The sequence below is a fragment of the Balearica regulorum genome, chromosome 2 (genome assembly GCF_011004875.1).
Source record: "Balearica regulorum gibbericeps isolate bBalReg1 chromosome 2, bBalReg1.pri, whole genome shotgun sequence".
In the NCBI taxonomy this organism is placed as follows: domain Eukaryota; kingdom Metazoa; phylum Chordata; class Aves; order Gruiformes; family Gruidae; genus Balearica; species Balearica regulorum.
In genome coordinates this window covers 44,374,492-44,390,989 of record NC_046185.1, presented here as the reverse complement: position 1 = coordinate 44,390,989, position 16,498 = coordinate 44,374,492, and the positions used below count along the sequence as shown (strand labels likewise).

The window sequence follows — 16,498 nt, the reverse complement described above, 5'->3', positions numbered from 1 at the left end:
TTCTTGTTGGCAGGGCAGTATTGAGAAGCTGAAAAGTCCTTGACTACTTGGCAACAACTAAAATATTGGTGTGTTATCAACATCTTTCTTACCCTAAATCCAAAACATAGCACTATACTAGCTGCTAGGAAGAAAATTAACTCTATCTTAAGTGAACCAGAACACCATCATTTTAAAATAAGTGAATACATGAGATTCAACTTTAAGTAAAATAATTTCTGATGCCTTCCACGCTGATTACAGGAAGATGACAAAACACAGTTGCTTCTTTGCTAGGAAGTGCAAATTGTTCTCCATAGGCCAGGAAGATATGTTTCAACTCCAGCAGAATATACTCTTGCTTTTGCTGGTAACTTTTTACACTGCTGGTTTTTGAGTTTTAACTGGAATCTATTAGTTTGCAAGAGCCAGTTTAAAGATCTGCCGTGCTCCAGCAATTCCTCTTCTCTTCTACCTTGCAGTGCTTAAAAGTAAAAATGAACAGAAAACGAGAAAAACAACTTCACAAGTGGTAGCTTTTCCAAATACTTACACATGATTTCTTAAGTATTTGATAATGGACTTTGGGAATTTAACTACTATGAAAAGAATATATTTATGCCTTTGTAACATTCATGGCATGTCAATTTCACCTTTGTTTTAAAAAGTTTCTATTTCTCTCTTTTGCTAATGTATGTTCACACATACACACACATACGTTAGTACAGATTTGTCAAGCTGTAGTTTGTCAAATGGTAAACCTATAATTTAGCTTCTCTATTACTCATCTCATAAATTCAACGTCTAATAGTTTTGTTGCTATTTATCAATGGCCTGCTTGTTGTCATGGAACACTGATTCAGCTGTCAAGGTTATTTGGTAATCTGAGGCTCATAAAACAGGAGAAGCTCTTTTTGTTATGAGTCCAAAGGAAATACATGTTTTTTTTCCCAATTTAATTGTACTTAAAGTTTATGAATTATAAATCATTTTAGTACTATCTATAATGAGCAGATTTTTTATATTATTTGTTCAGTCAATGACTTAGTTACCAAAACCAGTCCTGTGTCAGTTATCATAGTGTGAACCAAGAGGTTAAAATCTAAGACATATAAGACCTGATTGCATGTGTTGGAAAAAAAAAAACATGATAAATCTTTCATATGTATTTCACACCTAAATACTTTTTTTTTTTTTTTTTAACTTTTTAAAATTTAATAGGTCCTTCTCTTTCCTTTATTTCTTCTCAGAATATATCTTGGATGGTGTGGGCAGACACTGGTAGCATACAGGCAGAACAGCGCTTTGAGCCCCACCACAAACAATGCCTCAGAAGAAAGAGAGAGGTTTTAAGCAGTTCTAACAACATAAAGCTTTTCCTACTGCTGAAAATTGTCATGCTTGTCTTTTTTTGTAATTGGTTCATTTAAGTGATGTGTTTGTCAAGCCTTTAACCTGACCTTTAACCACTTTGTAGCCAGCGAGGATTTTTTTGTTGTTAATCTATTGGCAAGACTTCCAGATCTCTGGGATTTTTTTCTTATTCACAGCAGCCCGGTGGTTGGTAAAGCATGATAACAGAGCTAAGAATTGCCATAGTGGGTAAAACCAGGGGTACATTTAGCCTGGCAACTGGTATTTACTAATGCCTGTAATGGATGCCATATAAAATAATAAGAACAGAACACACTGCATCTCATGTATACTCCTTAGCTTCAAGAAAGAAAATAAATGTCTTTCTTTGAATATCAAAGCATGTACATTTATTGTCTAAAGCTATTTAAGGAGCCCGCTCCTCATGTCAGTTTGTGCAAGAATAATTAGTGGAACATTTTAGTTTGTGGAGAAAATGATTTTAAATTTTTAACCTGAATTGCCTTTTGACTATACTACAAAAGTAAGTGTTAGATGATTGAATTACAGTTAAAGGAAGCATCATCTTCTGATCTACAGAACCATTTAACTTCACACCAGTAGTTAAAGGGAGAAGGTTAGCCTAACTACTCCTTAATCATATTGTGAGTAAAGACATTGCCTCCTGCTTTATGCCTTGATAAGGCTTTGTTCACAAACTTGCAGATGCCATAGGACACTATGTAAGTCAAATACTACATTTTCCTTACAGGAGGGAAAAGTTGATCTTCAAAGACTCAGGGACACTTGCCATTCACAGATGGACCAGTAGCTTACTGGTCAATGTCTGTCATGGTCAGGCTTTCTTCTAAGAATTTTAAGATTGTACTGAATCAGAGGTACCTAAAAGGAACAAACATTCTGAATGTCTCCCCACCTTAGTCCTCTTCTATGTCTGCTAGTTCTCCAAGAAACAGATGAACTGAATTCTGTCTAACTTTCTAGCACAATGGCTTCCAAAGGTTTAGGCAATAGCTGAAAGTATCTGATCCCCCAAAATCACACAAAAATCCTGAGCTCCTCATAAGCCGATGATGAACAGGAGAAATTACTAGCACTGGATACAGAAAGGGGATGATTTGCTCCTATTATGGATCACATGTCTGTTTAAATGACATTGACATTGTTGTTTACATCAACCATGAACGCTGGAGGTTCATGAAAGGTGCTGGAATTCCAGAGTCCAAAGTAAGAGAGTGTTGGTTAGTTGATCATTGCAATTGAGAACCCAAATCAGTGCTGTTAATTACAGCAACTTCAGATGAACAGCAGTGGTTGGGAGGAAGGTGGAAAGTAACTGTGACTCAGTTGTTTACTTTGTCTTCAGGTTAAGACAGTCAGATTTATGTTCCATTTCCTTAAATAACCATTGTTGTTTGCAAAGAGTGCATGTAAATTTTATAGCTCAGTGGAAACGAGAGTGATAGTGTTCTCACCTCAGGTTGCTCTAAAAGTGAGAACAGACAGAAAGATGGTATTAACACAGTGTCTCATCAGAGCCAGAAGTTGGAGTCTCCACAGAAAGACTGAAAATCCACAGCATCAGTCAGGCCTGCAAGAACTGTTCAGCATCCAAGGACTAGGGTGGTGTCCAAGGGTGGTGCCTTGGAATTGCTTACTGAATATGAAAGAATTCACATATTCTGACTATATACAAATATATACACATCAGATTCAGAAAAGTAGATAGGTACTTTTAAAAGACATGGATAAGTCAGATTTTATACATAGACAGAGTAAAATATTTTCTAAAAGGAAGAAAGTAAATTGCATCACTTCAGACCATGGATACTGGAATATAAAATCTACAAGGTTTATGATTTTGGAAAAATGACAACTAAACAGTAATTAAGTTTACTGCATTCCGTATAAATGCTAGATGCAAAACTAAGTAAAGTCTCTCAAAGGGCATAAAGAAAATTACTTGTGTATCAAAGAAGGACTTGATCAATCCTTTTTTTTTTTTTTTTTTTTTTAAGGAAGATACTTGATGTGATGATTTTCATCAATGAGAATGGCAGCTCAAGAGAAGGCTCTCATGACTTCATCCCATCTCTGTACCCTCCAAATCTCATTCTTAGAACACAATATCTTGTATCTTGTCTGCTGTATGGACTACATACATTCTCAGAATTTTTACAGCACTGTATTCTGATGCTTCATCCTGCAATGTACTTCCCATTTCCAAATATTGTTCTACTCAGTGGGATATGAAAGAATGCTTACAGATGTTTTGTATCTCCATTAATTTCTCCCTGAATAGTGGAACACACTGGAGCATGGATTAAATGAAACGACCATTCTACCTACCTAAAAAAGTAAAAGTGAAAAAGATTTGTAAATTTTCCACATGTGAGGAAATTGCACATGTCCAGAAGCAACTGCTTGCTTTTGCAGTTTATAGGTGACAACACACTGACTAGCTGAAGAACTTCAAGAAGTAAGACTGTGCAACTGAGAAAATTCTAATCAAGGGATGAGCTACTGTTCATTGGCAATCAAAGACTGAGTTAAATCAGGAAAAAAAAAAGAATTTTCTTTCTAATTCTTTTAAATAATTCTTATATACAGTGGGCCAAGGCCAACTGTATGAGGTTCAGCAAGACTAAGTGCTGGGTCCTGAACTTGGGTCACAACAAACCCATGCAAGCTACAGGCTTGGGGAAGAGTGGCTGGAAAGCTGCCTGGCAGAAAAGGAGCTGGGAGTATTAATTGACAGCTGGCTGAATATGAGCCAGCAGTGTGCCCAGGTGGCCAAGGCGGCCAACAGCATCCTGGCTTGTATCAGAAACAGTGTGGCCAGCAGGACCAGGGAAGTGATCGTCCCCCTGGACTCGGCACTGGTGAGGCTGTACCTCGAGTGCTGGGTTCAGTTTTGGGCCCCTCACTACAAGAAAGACATTGAGGGGCTGGAGCGTGTCCAGAGAAGGGCAACAAAGCTGGTGAAGGGTCTGGAGCACAAGTCTTATGAGGAGTGGCTGAGGGAACTGGGGATGTTTAGCCTGGAGAAAAGGAGGCTGAGGGGAGACCTGATCGCTCTCTACAACTCCCTGAAAGAAGGTTGTGGCCAGGTGGGTGTTGGTCTCTTCTCCCAAGTAACACGCGACAGGATGAGAGGAAATGGCTTCAAGTTGTGCCAGGGGAGGTTTAGATGGGGTATTAGGAAAAACTTCTTCGCCGAAAGGATTGTCAATCATTGGAACAGGCTGCCCAGGGAAGTGGTTGAGTCACCATCCCTGGAGATATTCAAAAGATGTGTAGATGTGGTGCTTAGGGACATGGTTTAGTGGTGGATTTGGCAGTGCTAGGTTGGACTTGATGATCTTAAAGGTCTTTTCCAACCAAAATAATTCTATTATTCTGTAAGCATTAAAATATATTCAAACATTATGCTGATGAAAAATTACAGCTTTATGTGAAAATATTAAAAAAAAGATCATGTGTTAACAGAACTCTGATGTGCACAGAAGAAATTTTGCAGGCTAGACCTCGAAAGGACCACTGAGTTCTCATCACTGACAAGAAGCTAAACATGCATTTGCCCTGATTGCTAATGTGGAGTCACGGTTATTGACATTAATGTTTTCTTGTATTTGTAAAGTAAGCCAAGCCACAGTAACTTTTAGACAATCTATAACATCTGGACTCCATGACTGAGTATGTTGTATTTCAGTGATTTCAGCCTAGGTGATGAAAAATAATCTGGAAAAGAGCTTCAGCTGGGAATTCCTGAAAAAGCATTTGGGAAAGAATTCATCACGTAAAAGTAATTTCTTTCCATCAATATTTTTAAACCTTAAAATGGTAAAAACTTAAACCAATAAAATGTGTTAAAAAAAGAACCTGTCATTTAGACTTGGTGAATTGGCTGTAATAGAAGTTCAGAACTAGCACAACTTACTCCAGTGATAATTAAAGACAATCTGAATGTTTTGTATTTTTTTAACCCCACACACAACACAAAAAAATACATTTTACCGCTTTCTAACAAAAGTATACCCTCGGCTTACAGGTTGTATCTGTGAAAGGGACAAGGGCTTTTCCTGTGCACTGTAGCAATCATTCCAGGGTTAAAGGGCTTTCTACAAATAGAAAAGTTTGCTTCCATACACAGGCAATGCTCTTTTTCTAAAATGTCAGAGTTATGAGAAGTTCAGTCCAGGGCTGAACCAAGATGAAAGGAATGCACATGGCGTATAGATAGGAAGAAAGATAAAAGGGAAATTTGTATTTATGAACACTAATATAGAGCAAAATAAGCTCAGTAACTTGAGGGTATTAAAGTGTCTGTCTATATATACAAATGAAAGGTTTAGCTAGGAAAAAAGGAACAGAACTGGACAGATAATAATGTTGAGAAAATACGGTATCATAACTGAAAGCTGGCTGGAGCATGGTATTAAAAGATATATTTTATTTAAAAAAGACATATAAGAAAAGCAAAGGAGCTGCCATAGCCTTGTTGGTGAAAGAGGATTTATTAGCCCCCGTAAGAAGAGGCTGGGGACAAATGTGTAATGGTGTTGAGTCATTATGTACTGAGCTTGGAGATGTTTCAGACAGTAAACTCAATGTTATAGGCCACCTGACCAAAAAGAACAACTGGACTGTGAAATGATTGAGCAAATAAAAAGAAGCACGTAAAAAGAGTGGAGCAATGGTAAGTCAGCAATAACATAGGAAAAGGCATGCAGTTATGGTGAAATCTACCCATGCCTCAAGCTCACTGTAATGCCTGAGGCTAAAGGACCGTGATTTCAGACTGCAATAGGCTCATGAAATGGCTTTTTTTTAAAAAAAAAACATCTTTTTTTTTCTTTTTCTTTTTTCCTTTTTTCTTTCTTTCTTTTTTTTTTTTTTTTTTAACTCTAGTTTACTATTTTAGCAGGGTTCTCCCCATAGGAAAAGCAACTCAGAAAAGGACAGCACAGATTTAAATTTTCTTATCCGTTTTTATGTTTTCAGTTGTAGGATCATGAGTATATTCAGATCATATAAAAAAATATTGCATACCCTCTAATTGAAATACTATGTTAATGAAATGGATGACTACTTCATGGTGTCATTCTATAGCTCATAGAACAAGACCACGATATGGCTAGAGTTGTATGTTTGGACCCTTTTCTAACATGTAAGTTATTTTTAGTAAAAGCCAATTTGGGGGAAACAATTTTTATTGCGTGGAGCTCAAGAAGTTCTTAAAATCAGTAATATGAATGAACGGCCAAGATCTGGGCCAAATCCAGCCTCCCTAGTCTCTTTTCCATTTACTCACTCAATCTGTCCAGGTTCAGTAGGTCAATAAATTCCAGTGGGACCCAAGCCAAGAATTTGGCTTAGAATGGATTAAGTTTCTAGGCAAATCTACAGATCATCCACACAACCTTTGCATCCAGAAAGCTTTGCACATGAGTAGTCAGCCTGCTAACGCCAGTAAATGTTTAAATAAAAAGCATACTGATAACTACAGCCTGGTTAAAGGAGACATAAAGAAGATAAGCTTTATTTTTTTGTTGGTTTTTTGACAACAGACAATGGGACTGTAAGCAATTCATCGTCAGGAGCCAGTACCTCCGTTTGGTATAGCAGGAGGTCCCATGGCTGCATTCTTTTCCTTTCCTTGCTATCTCCAGGCTGTCCACAGTCTGTTTTGGCTTGCTTTTGCTTGGCTGAATCCACCCTTGATATCAGACAGAGCAATTCAGCCAGCCATAATATTTAACTGATGATTAATGTATATGTGAAGCAGAAGTCACCGGTTGGCATTTCAATCTCTATATGGCTTTTGGTCATCTACAGAGAAAAGATCTGCCATAAGAGGAAACAACCATTTGGGGATATAATGTTCTGATGCATTCTGTCACCCAGCAGAAGGCATTAAGGCACATGCAACTCTAAATTTCTGTGTAGAGTAGGGAGGATAACATTTACTGTGTGGTGATGAACACAGAATTTGTGATAGGGAAGACAATGACTCCTGTAATATATTAAATAACGTACAAGTTTTAGTTCAAGGCAAGGAACATTCTAAGATGCAACAAGCTCTCAGGTAGAAAAAAACTGGAAATAACTATCTGCCAGTCTAGCAGCCACAATAAAAGTGATGTGGATTTGACATATATTATAAAACTACTACAGAAAAACATACATTGAAACTAAATAACCATTGTTGTTTCGTTTGGGGTTTTTAGTATCAAATGGAGGCTTTAAGTACAAAAATTTTAAAATCAGAATAAAATAAAATAACAAAGAGAAAAGTAACTCTGAGACTGCAGATGTTGGCCAGAAATGAACATAGTAGACATTAAAAGAGGCCTATAATATGCTAGAAACTGATGTCATGCATTTGTTATTGAAGAAAGCTGTAAAGTCACCTAGAAAGCAACTGCACATAAAGTATCAGCTAAAGCAACCTAAAATTGAAATCTGAACATGAAATGCAGCTTTTAAATATTCTGAATAAATCCAGGTAGAGGTCACAGTGCATAGATCAAAAGGTCTTAATATCTACAGGAATTAGGCAAATGCTTCATCATAATTAACAACTCCAACAACACAAAAGGACTATGAGAGGGAGTTCCTATTTCAACCATCTTAGTGGTTATTCAGAACAGTTCACTAAATGGTTAAGTCAAATAACTGTCAATCTCAGAGTTACCTGCAAAATGTTGAAGTTAGTACTTGTGGTCACCCAGAACTATATGGCATTATTTCTCCTCACAGAAACAATGACAATGGTTTTAAGACTGGAGGTTCTTATTACCTTTTATAATCTCATTCAAAGAATGACATCTTAATGGAAAAAAGATCTTTAATGTTCTCTATACACCAGTTCCAAACATTTAATGCAAGCCTTAATCCATTCACATGAATGTGAAAACTTGAGGTGGAAAACATTTGAATTTACAATTTCTTTCTGAGTTTATTTGTTTCTTGTTTACTGTTTCTTGTTTACTGGCTAAACTGAACTGAAAGAACAACCAGTTTCTAAAGTATGAAAGCATGTGGGACTAAAAGCCTGAGGTCCATCAACTCATCAGAGCTCAAGGAAAGCGAAGAGAGGAGAGGAGAGGAGAGGAGAGGAGAGGAGAGGAGAGGAGAGGAGAGGAGAGGAGAGGAGAGGAGAGGAGAGGAGAGGAGAGGAGAGGAGAGGAGAGGAGAGGAGAGGAGAGGAGAGGAGAGGAGAGGAGAGGAGAGGAGAGGAGAGGAGAGGAGAGGAGAGGAGAGGAGAGGAGAGGAGAGGAGAGGAGAGGAGAGGAGAGGAGGAATGACAGCACTGTCGATTTCACTATCTGATGGCTAATTAGAGGGGGACTGGAAGATGAAGGAGGAAACAAGGGAGGGACTTAGACACTACAGACCTATAAATTTGATTGCCATTACCATTTACATTAATGCTTTTTTTTTATTAGTTATGATGAGAATGGTTGACATACAGGATACAATAATAAAGATAGGTGAATTCCAACACTATTATTTTATTAGTTCTGTGACCAGCATGTACTTGCCTTTGCCTCACAGTAAACTGCACCATGTATTGATTGTTCAGTCTTTGTTATGCTTGACTGTTAAATGTTTTCTATCAAACATCAATTACAAAATCATTTTTCCTTATCATAAAAGATTTCCACAGGTTCTTTGAGGAGAGTACTGACTAACGTGCCAGTCTAAATTCCTTAAGAACCTAAAAGTGTTGTCAGAAAAGAATAAGAAATGAGCAAGATTTATTGGAAAGTTAAGAAAGTATGACTGATGACAACATGACAGACTTGATTATACCAGAAATCATGGAGTAAGAGGCAGAGGTTAATATTTTCAAAGCCCCATAACCATTTCAATTTCCACAATGGCTAGGGCAGGGAGGAAGTTCCTTTCCCAAGCTAGAAAGCAAGCAGCAGATACTCTTTACTCATCACTCTGTTACCAGACCTTGGGAATAGGTACTCTTAAGATTAATGCCCATTGTTTAACTGAAGATCAGTTATCAATAGAAACAGCATGACACAGATCTTTGTCTCAGGTATCATGGACAAATATTTAAATGACAGGGTAGCACAACTCTGTCCCAGCCAGTTACCATCATAGGGAATGCTGGGGAGGTGACCTGGGAAGGTACGCTGCCAACACCCCATCTTCAACTGCAAAAATGACTTTTTGTCAAGTTCAGACATGTCTGCATGAAATCAGGATAAATATTCTGGCAGTAGTTATAATTATTAACCATCTTCATTTAGCATTTAGTGCTAAGTCTATTTGGACTCGGGAACACACTTTGTTTCAGCAAAGCACATTAGGGACTGTGAGGGTCCTACATTCTCTGTCAGTGGCAGACAGATGAGTCACCAGGAAATGCAAGACTCCACGTCAGTTCTATTCCAAAAGTGCTTATTCAGGATTATGACAAACGTGCTTTTTCCCAACAGTTTCCAGAAAATCAGCGTCTATGACCAGCTCCTGTGGAAGCAGAAGCCAAGCCCTAAGGACAAACCTGACAGTTTTTCCAGATGCAGTCTAGGATCAGAGAGCTTTCTCAGTCTCTGTCTCACTTTTAAGTAGTGCTTTGGGATATGAGTACTGTGAAGGTGTTAGCTACACCAATCAATCATAATCTCAGTTCTTACTGAGGAACATCTTTGAGCCTTTTTGTGTGATTTTGTTTCATGTGCCCACTTCTTGCATTATCTAAGTAATGATTTCACCTCTTTCTCAGATCATCTGCCAGACTACTGCTTTCTTTTCATACAAATGCTTCTTAAAAACATGCTTATTTTATGAACCTCAGAAAAAGAGTTACTAATTAATGATTCCTTTCTAAAGGCACCTAGGCATACACAACCCGTTTCTTTCACGCCATGAACTTTTCCTGAGGGGCCAAATCATCTTCTATCTACCAAACTGTCTACCTTCATTCCATCACTGTCTGAAACTAGAGTTCGGGTGTAATTGGATACATATCACCTACCAGTACTTAGAGGAAACCAGTAAAATATTCAGTATTACAGAATAAGTAATATCTACTTCAGTTAGCAAAATACTTTTTAGTATGTTGTCAGTACTGTTACTTATATTGACACACCTCATATACATTTTGTATAAAGTTAAGGAATACATTTTAGTAACATAAATCTGAAATACTTCAGTACCATTGGTTGCAGAGTTGCTTGTCTGGTTTCTCACCCTCCTAATCAAGAGACAATAGCTAAGGATGAAGTGTTCAGTTACTCCTCCTATCAAAGAGACATTCAGACATTTCTGCTTTATTACTTCTCTCTCTGCTAAAATATTCAAGACACTCACATCTCTATATGTTCACACTGAATAGTTCAACCTATCTGAATATCTAAAATATCTCACAACATCTGGAAGAAGAGTTCCAGGTAAAAAGTAACGTTCCTTACTTTTGAAGAAATGGTCCTTTTGAAGAAGTGATCCGACACTACAGAGAGTAAGGGGAAGTGTAACTATTCCTACCAAGGAGCAGGACTGTTCTCCATGACTTGAAGCACCAGAGCTTTGTGGTGTCTTCATTAATCCTTAGTGACAGAAGCCAGAAAGACTTGGTTTCACCTGTTTCTAACCCTGAAAAGGTACCCTTTCTATTCAGACATAGACTTAGCCAAACTGATCTATGCTTTTGTAATCCCATGCTTTGATCGATCCAATTTGCTCTTCCTTAGTCTGACCCAGATGCCACTCCATAACCTACAGATGGTTCATCGTACTGTATCCCATCTGTTAAATAGAACACAATAATGAGAATACATCACACCAATATTCCTCACTTCCCTTTGGTTTTCATTCTAATCCTGAACACAGCTGAAAGTCCTGGTCCTTTCAGTGGTTCATGACTAAATCATCTAAGAGAAGACCTCTTCTTTCTGCTTCTTGCAGAAGATACAACAGAGTTCTTATGCCCAAACTTGAATGTATGGGACAGAAATCTCCTGGCTTCAGAACTTACTTCTACCACATGTTGTGTTTGTTATGTTTAGGTTGTGATAAAAGATTAATCTCTTCCTGTGGGTAGTTTAGCTACCAATGAAATCACCACAGCACTACATGCCTAAATAAAAAATTAAACCATGTTGTTCATAAGTAAATAATTAAGACTGGAAGGAAAAACAGTTCTGTTTTGAAGGACTTATTAAGTTTAGCATATTATGCTTCAACACTACAGCATATACAGCATAAAAACCCTTTATAAATCTGAACACATATCACAGCAGTACTAATAACAATCATGCATAAAGAAAATTATTTGTATGATATTGAAATTTGGGATTCCTTAAGACGTTTAATTACATGAAATTGGTGCAAGTTTGACACTTAAATAGGAGTTGTGTAGAGGTGCTCAGTATCTAGAAGAAAAGTACTATCCTCTGAAAACTCAGTGCAGTGCAAGAGAATTTTAAGTTATTTTACTAAACAGAAAAAAATTAAAACCCAACTTGGTCACTAACACGAAGTTTTTATGAAAATACACTTTTTATGCAGAAAGGTTATCCCGTTTCTCAGAAGATGGATGATAGCAAAACCATTAGCCAGATTCCTAGGTGAAATCTTGGCTTTCTTGAAATCAATAGATATTTTAGCATTGAATTCCATAAAGCAAGAATGCAACCCATGAAATCTGGAAGAGACAAATTTTGATGCATTATTGAATCTAATTGGTGAATGCAGCTCTTTGTTTTTCTTTCCATTTATTTCATTCTCTACTTTTGTGAAACACAACTTGCAGAATAAGAAAAGGCTAACAAATGCTCTAGAACCAATCAATGTTATGAAACTAATAACAATACAATATGAGCATGTAAGCTTATGTAGTGCCTTTCATGTAGAAGTATCCCAAGGCACTTTGTAACAGAAACTCAATAAGGAGTGCAAAAGTGCTTTGTCAGATAGGATAAGCCAGGGGAGAAGGGGAAATTAATTAAGCATGGATTTAAATTTCTCAGCCAACACAGCATTTAGAACCTCGGTCAAAAAAGACAGTGGTTCCAATATCTGTATCCTGGGAAGAAAAAAGACTATTTTAGCCTTTAATTCTTGAGGGATGTTCAATAGTTTTTCCACAATAATATGGGTATGAGTAATAGGAATGCAGTTTGTAGGCTACATTTCCAAAATGAAGCCCTTGTCTCTCTTCCTCTAGTTTTTCATAAACAAATATATTCATAAGAGTTGATCACTTGACTTGTATGCCAGTAAAGCCACTTGACTGCAGAGATACCTAATATGAAATTTGGTACTGTAGAAATTACAAATACCAAGTTAAGGATGGGCAATGGCTTTGCAGGCTGTTTAGCTCGCTGTTTTAAACCAAAGTGTTTCTTTATGGACGTAGTCCACATCTCTGATAGCGGGAGTAATCTGTTACACAGTAGTTCCTAAGATAGCATGCATTTCACAGGGAAAAGCAAAATTGCTTGGGAAAAGCTATAGTAATTGATAATGCATAAATTACAGCTTCCCTGATGTTGCAGAAACTTGCACATCCTCTATTTTTCAAACATTTTTCTCTTAGGAACACATGGACCATCCTCATTTTTGGATGGCTGCCTCTTCGGATTAATGCATCCTTCTGGTGCATAAATTAGGGATGCACAGAGGAAAAAGGAGAAGCACTAAATCTCAGGAAACTGAAGCCATACAGAAAAATGAGGTTCACAGTAGAGCTGAATGAATGACTCACTGTGAATAATTTATCAAAAAGTTAGCCTCCACTTCTGTTCATGGAATATCTATAACAAGCTTATAATTTCCTCAGTTTTATTATAAAACAAAACTTTAAAATATTGTATGTCCTCACTGCAAATAACTTCCTGTAAATATGTCATGTCCTATCTTAAGAGAGAGTGGCATTTTGATTGATCCAATAAATCACATGATGATGTTTCTGTTCCCTAGATAGATGAACCCACAAGCACATACTTCAGATGTCTGCTGTGGTTAAGAAACCAGCTCATTAGCAGGTGAAGAAAAGTGAGCATAGGCAAAATAAATGAATTTAAGAAAAACTCCTGGGAGTTTTTTGCAAAAATGTTCTCAGTATTTATATTGCAGCTGCAGTCCTTTGTAATTTTCATTAATAACTCTAGGAATTTTCAACTACCTGTAAATATTTTCCTTGGGGGACACGAAGAGTGAACTTGTTCTGGGAAAACTTGAGTTTGATGGCACGTGTTCTTTTTTTAAGATTTGGTACTGAATAATTTACCAGTCTTTCTAGGATTTGTTCTAAGCTCTTGAACAGTTATTGGGAGGTAATGCACACACACATTAGTAAGATTAAAGTAGTCATGCTAAAATTTTACTAGATTATTGGTGATCTGAAATATCCTTGCAGAATTTATGGTTTTAAATGGACTGTCATGCTTTACGTGAATTTGAACAGTACTCTCTGCTACTTCAATAAAATATGGAACCTCCGCAAGTGCTTGAAGAAGAATGAACCATTAGTGCATTTAGAATTCACTTTAGTATACAGAGACTATCAGTTTTATAAAAGCCATCCAACAAAACCTCATAAGGGTTAATATCTCTTAGAATGTTCAGATGTTAAAATATTATAATACATATTACAGAAAAAGAAGACTGAAGACTGATCAGAAACTGGACTCTTGTTGTGTGTTGTAACACAAGCTGAAGATAAAGACAGCATACCAGAATTCTGCCCACTTTGCATTACTTCTGATTACACTTGCATAATTAATGCTAAAATTTTGCTTTTAGTTTTGGTATATTTAAAAAGTGAATCTGCATCAAGTATCCTTTGACAGATCTATGCTAAATCTCTACATAATGCATCATTTGCTAGATTCTCTATTTTATAGCAATACCATTGGTATGAACTTATAATCAGAAAATAAAACTGAAAAAATTAACAACGTGAGTTCTTACCTGAGCTCTTGAGCTATAGAGTCCACTTGAACTGTTAATAAAAGCAGGAAAGAATGAATTAGTTTACACTTCCAGACTTGTGCTTTCTGCAACCTTGCACCTGCCTATCTGTGATGACAGAGGAGCAGCTATCAAAGCACAGGTGATTATTTATGCTAACCACAGAATTGCAGCTACTAGTGGCCAATGTTAACTGAACATATAATTCTCACAGTTACTTTAGGATGCATAAAACCTGAAGTGTGATGTTCAGTGGAGCAAAAAGAAAAATAATAAGAAAAGTAGTAAGAAAAAATAAAAGAGAAGGCACTTGTTTTTATTGCAAATAGAATGTCAAATCTCTGTTTTTTCTGAATTTTAATTCAATTTAGGAATGACAAAGGCTGGTGTTTACAAATACCTGCCCACACAAGGATATACAGCATATTGACAAAGCCAACAGGTGGTTCTAAGGATTACTCACATTGAACAAGCAACTTTTGTTGTTTCTACTTCTGGGAAAATGTTCCTGATCTATTAATTCCTATAGATGAGTGTGCATGTGTATAAAAAATATAGAGAAAGAAAATACATAAGTTTTAAAAATGTGTTATTAGCTTTTTGAGTGAAAAGGGTATGAATCCCATATTAACTACAATTAAAGTCTGCTGTGCCAGCCAGCCAGTTTTAACTCACAGTCCCGACCAACAGAGAAGACATGCTCTAATCCTGAGGTGTGTATAACTTCCCTATTCAATAACCTTTTTCAAGTGCCCTGTTCTGGTACTTTTGAAGTAGATATGAATTTTACATTGATTTCAGACAACATTACAAAGATTTGATATGAGAATATTTATGTTTTTTAGAAAGGTTTGTCTGTACTTACCCCCTCATCTGCAGGCATTTTGTGGCACTCCCACCCCTTTCCCCTGTCTTTTCCTAAGTGAAGTCTATCACTTTTCACCTCTTTGGTCATTTGAAACTAGAGAACTAAGCCAAACCCCCTTTAATTTTTCATTCTGAACACAACTCAAAGCTGAAGGCACAATATTAACAATCCAGAACTACTGAGTTGTGACAATGAATCAAACTAGTCTGTTTTGCACAATCCTGAGAGTGCACAATCCACATTAAAATGGGAGTGAAGGATGGGTGTTTTGCATCTCTGAAAATAGTCATAAGCAAACATGCTCGCAGGGCAGGCAAAACTTTGACATTTATTTTTACGTATCTCCATTTTTCACTCATTATCAAGAGTCACAAAAAGTGTTATGAATTAAAATAAAAAAGTTATTTTCCTGGAAGGGCTGTATTGCTAGTCAATCATGTTTTCCAGATGTTGAGATCATTAAGGGCCTGTTTATCTCTCAGTACTGCATTTCCATCTGTTCCTTATAAAAAGAGAGGAATAGCTAGGAAATACAACTATGTCATAACTTTGCAAAATGAAACATGAGCTCCAACCAGTACTTAAAAAAAGCACAGGCTTCTTCTCTGCCGCATACACCTGCACCTTTTGATTGAAGGAAATTTACTTCTGGACCATTTACGCAGCTAATTCATAGATAATTAATGGCAATAGACAGAAAAACATTCAGTTGGCTGAGACAAAGTTTTGTACATTATTTTGAAAGCTTCCATTCAATATTGTCTAGCTCTAGTCCCTATGGAAAATCTTTGTTTGCATAATGAAAAGCATAACCTTTATTTTCTTTGAGAAATAGCTCAAAGAAAATAGCATACAGTAGATTTTTTCTACTTTTCTTTAAACCATAGCTAATAACATCGTGCCTCTTAATGCCAGCAGTCTGTGTCCTGCCTTGATTAAAAAAGCAGCCCTAAGGAAGCTACACACTCTCTTACTGCACATTAGGGACTGTGCACAAGAACTATCATATTTCATGGTGTGCAGGGCACAGGGTCATGGAATGTGCTTGCTAACTCACCCTTGGTTCCTTTTGAGCGTGTGCGCAGCTTTTTATTTTCCCCATCTGCATCCATCTGTAATATTAACACAAAGTCTTTAATTCATTCCTTTTGCCATTGAGAAAAAAAAAGTCTCCAATGCTTTTTTTTTTTTTTACATTTCCAAAGGCTAGACAGTAATAGAAAGAAGAATAATCATGCCTTATTAATCTTGTCAAAGAGACAAAAAGCCATCTGTGAATATCTAGTAAATACCTAGGAGATACGTTTAATGACACAGATTTGTTTAATAAAGTGATGG

At 36.8% G+C, this 16,498-nt stretch overlaps 1 protein-coding gene across 1 annotated transcript in view; it reads right to left on the bottom strand.

Moving 5' to 3' along the window:
• The window catches only part of ST18 (ST18 C2H2C-type zinc finger transcription factor), a 67,829-nt gene extending 51,578 nt beyond the window's left edge, over positions 1-16,251 (bottom strand). Inside the window, exons 1-2 of the mRNA XM_075747097.1 lie at positions 16,218-16,251; positions 14,293-14,323 (exon numbers count right to left, since the gene is read on the bottom strand). The gene's annotated coding sequence lies outside the window, so the exon portion shown is untranslated. The remainder of the gene's footprint in view (positions 1-14,292; positions 14,324-16,217) is intronic.
• Between the last annotated feature and the right edge of the window lie 247 nt (positions 16,252-16,498).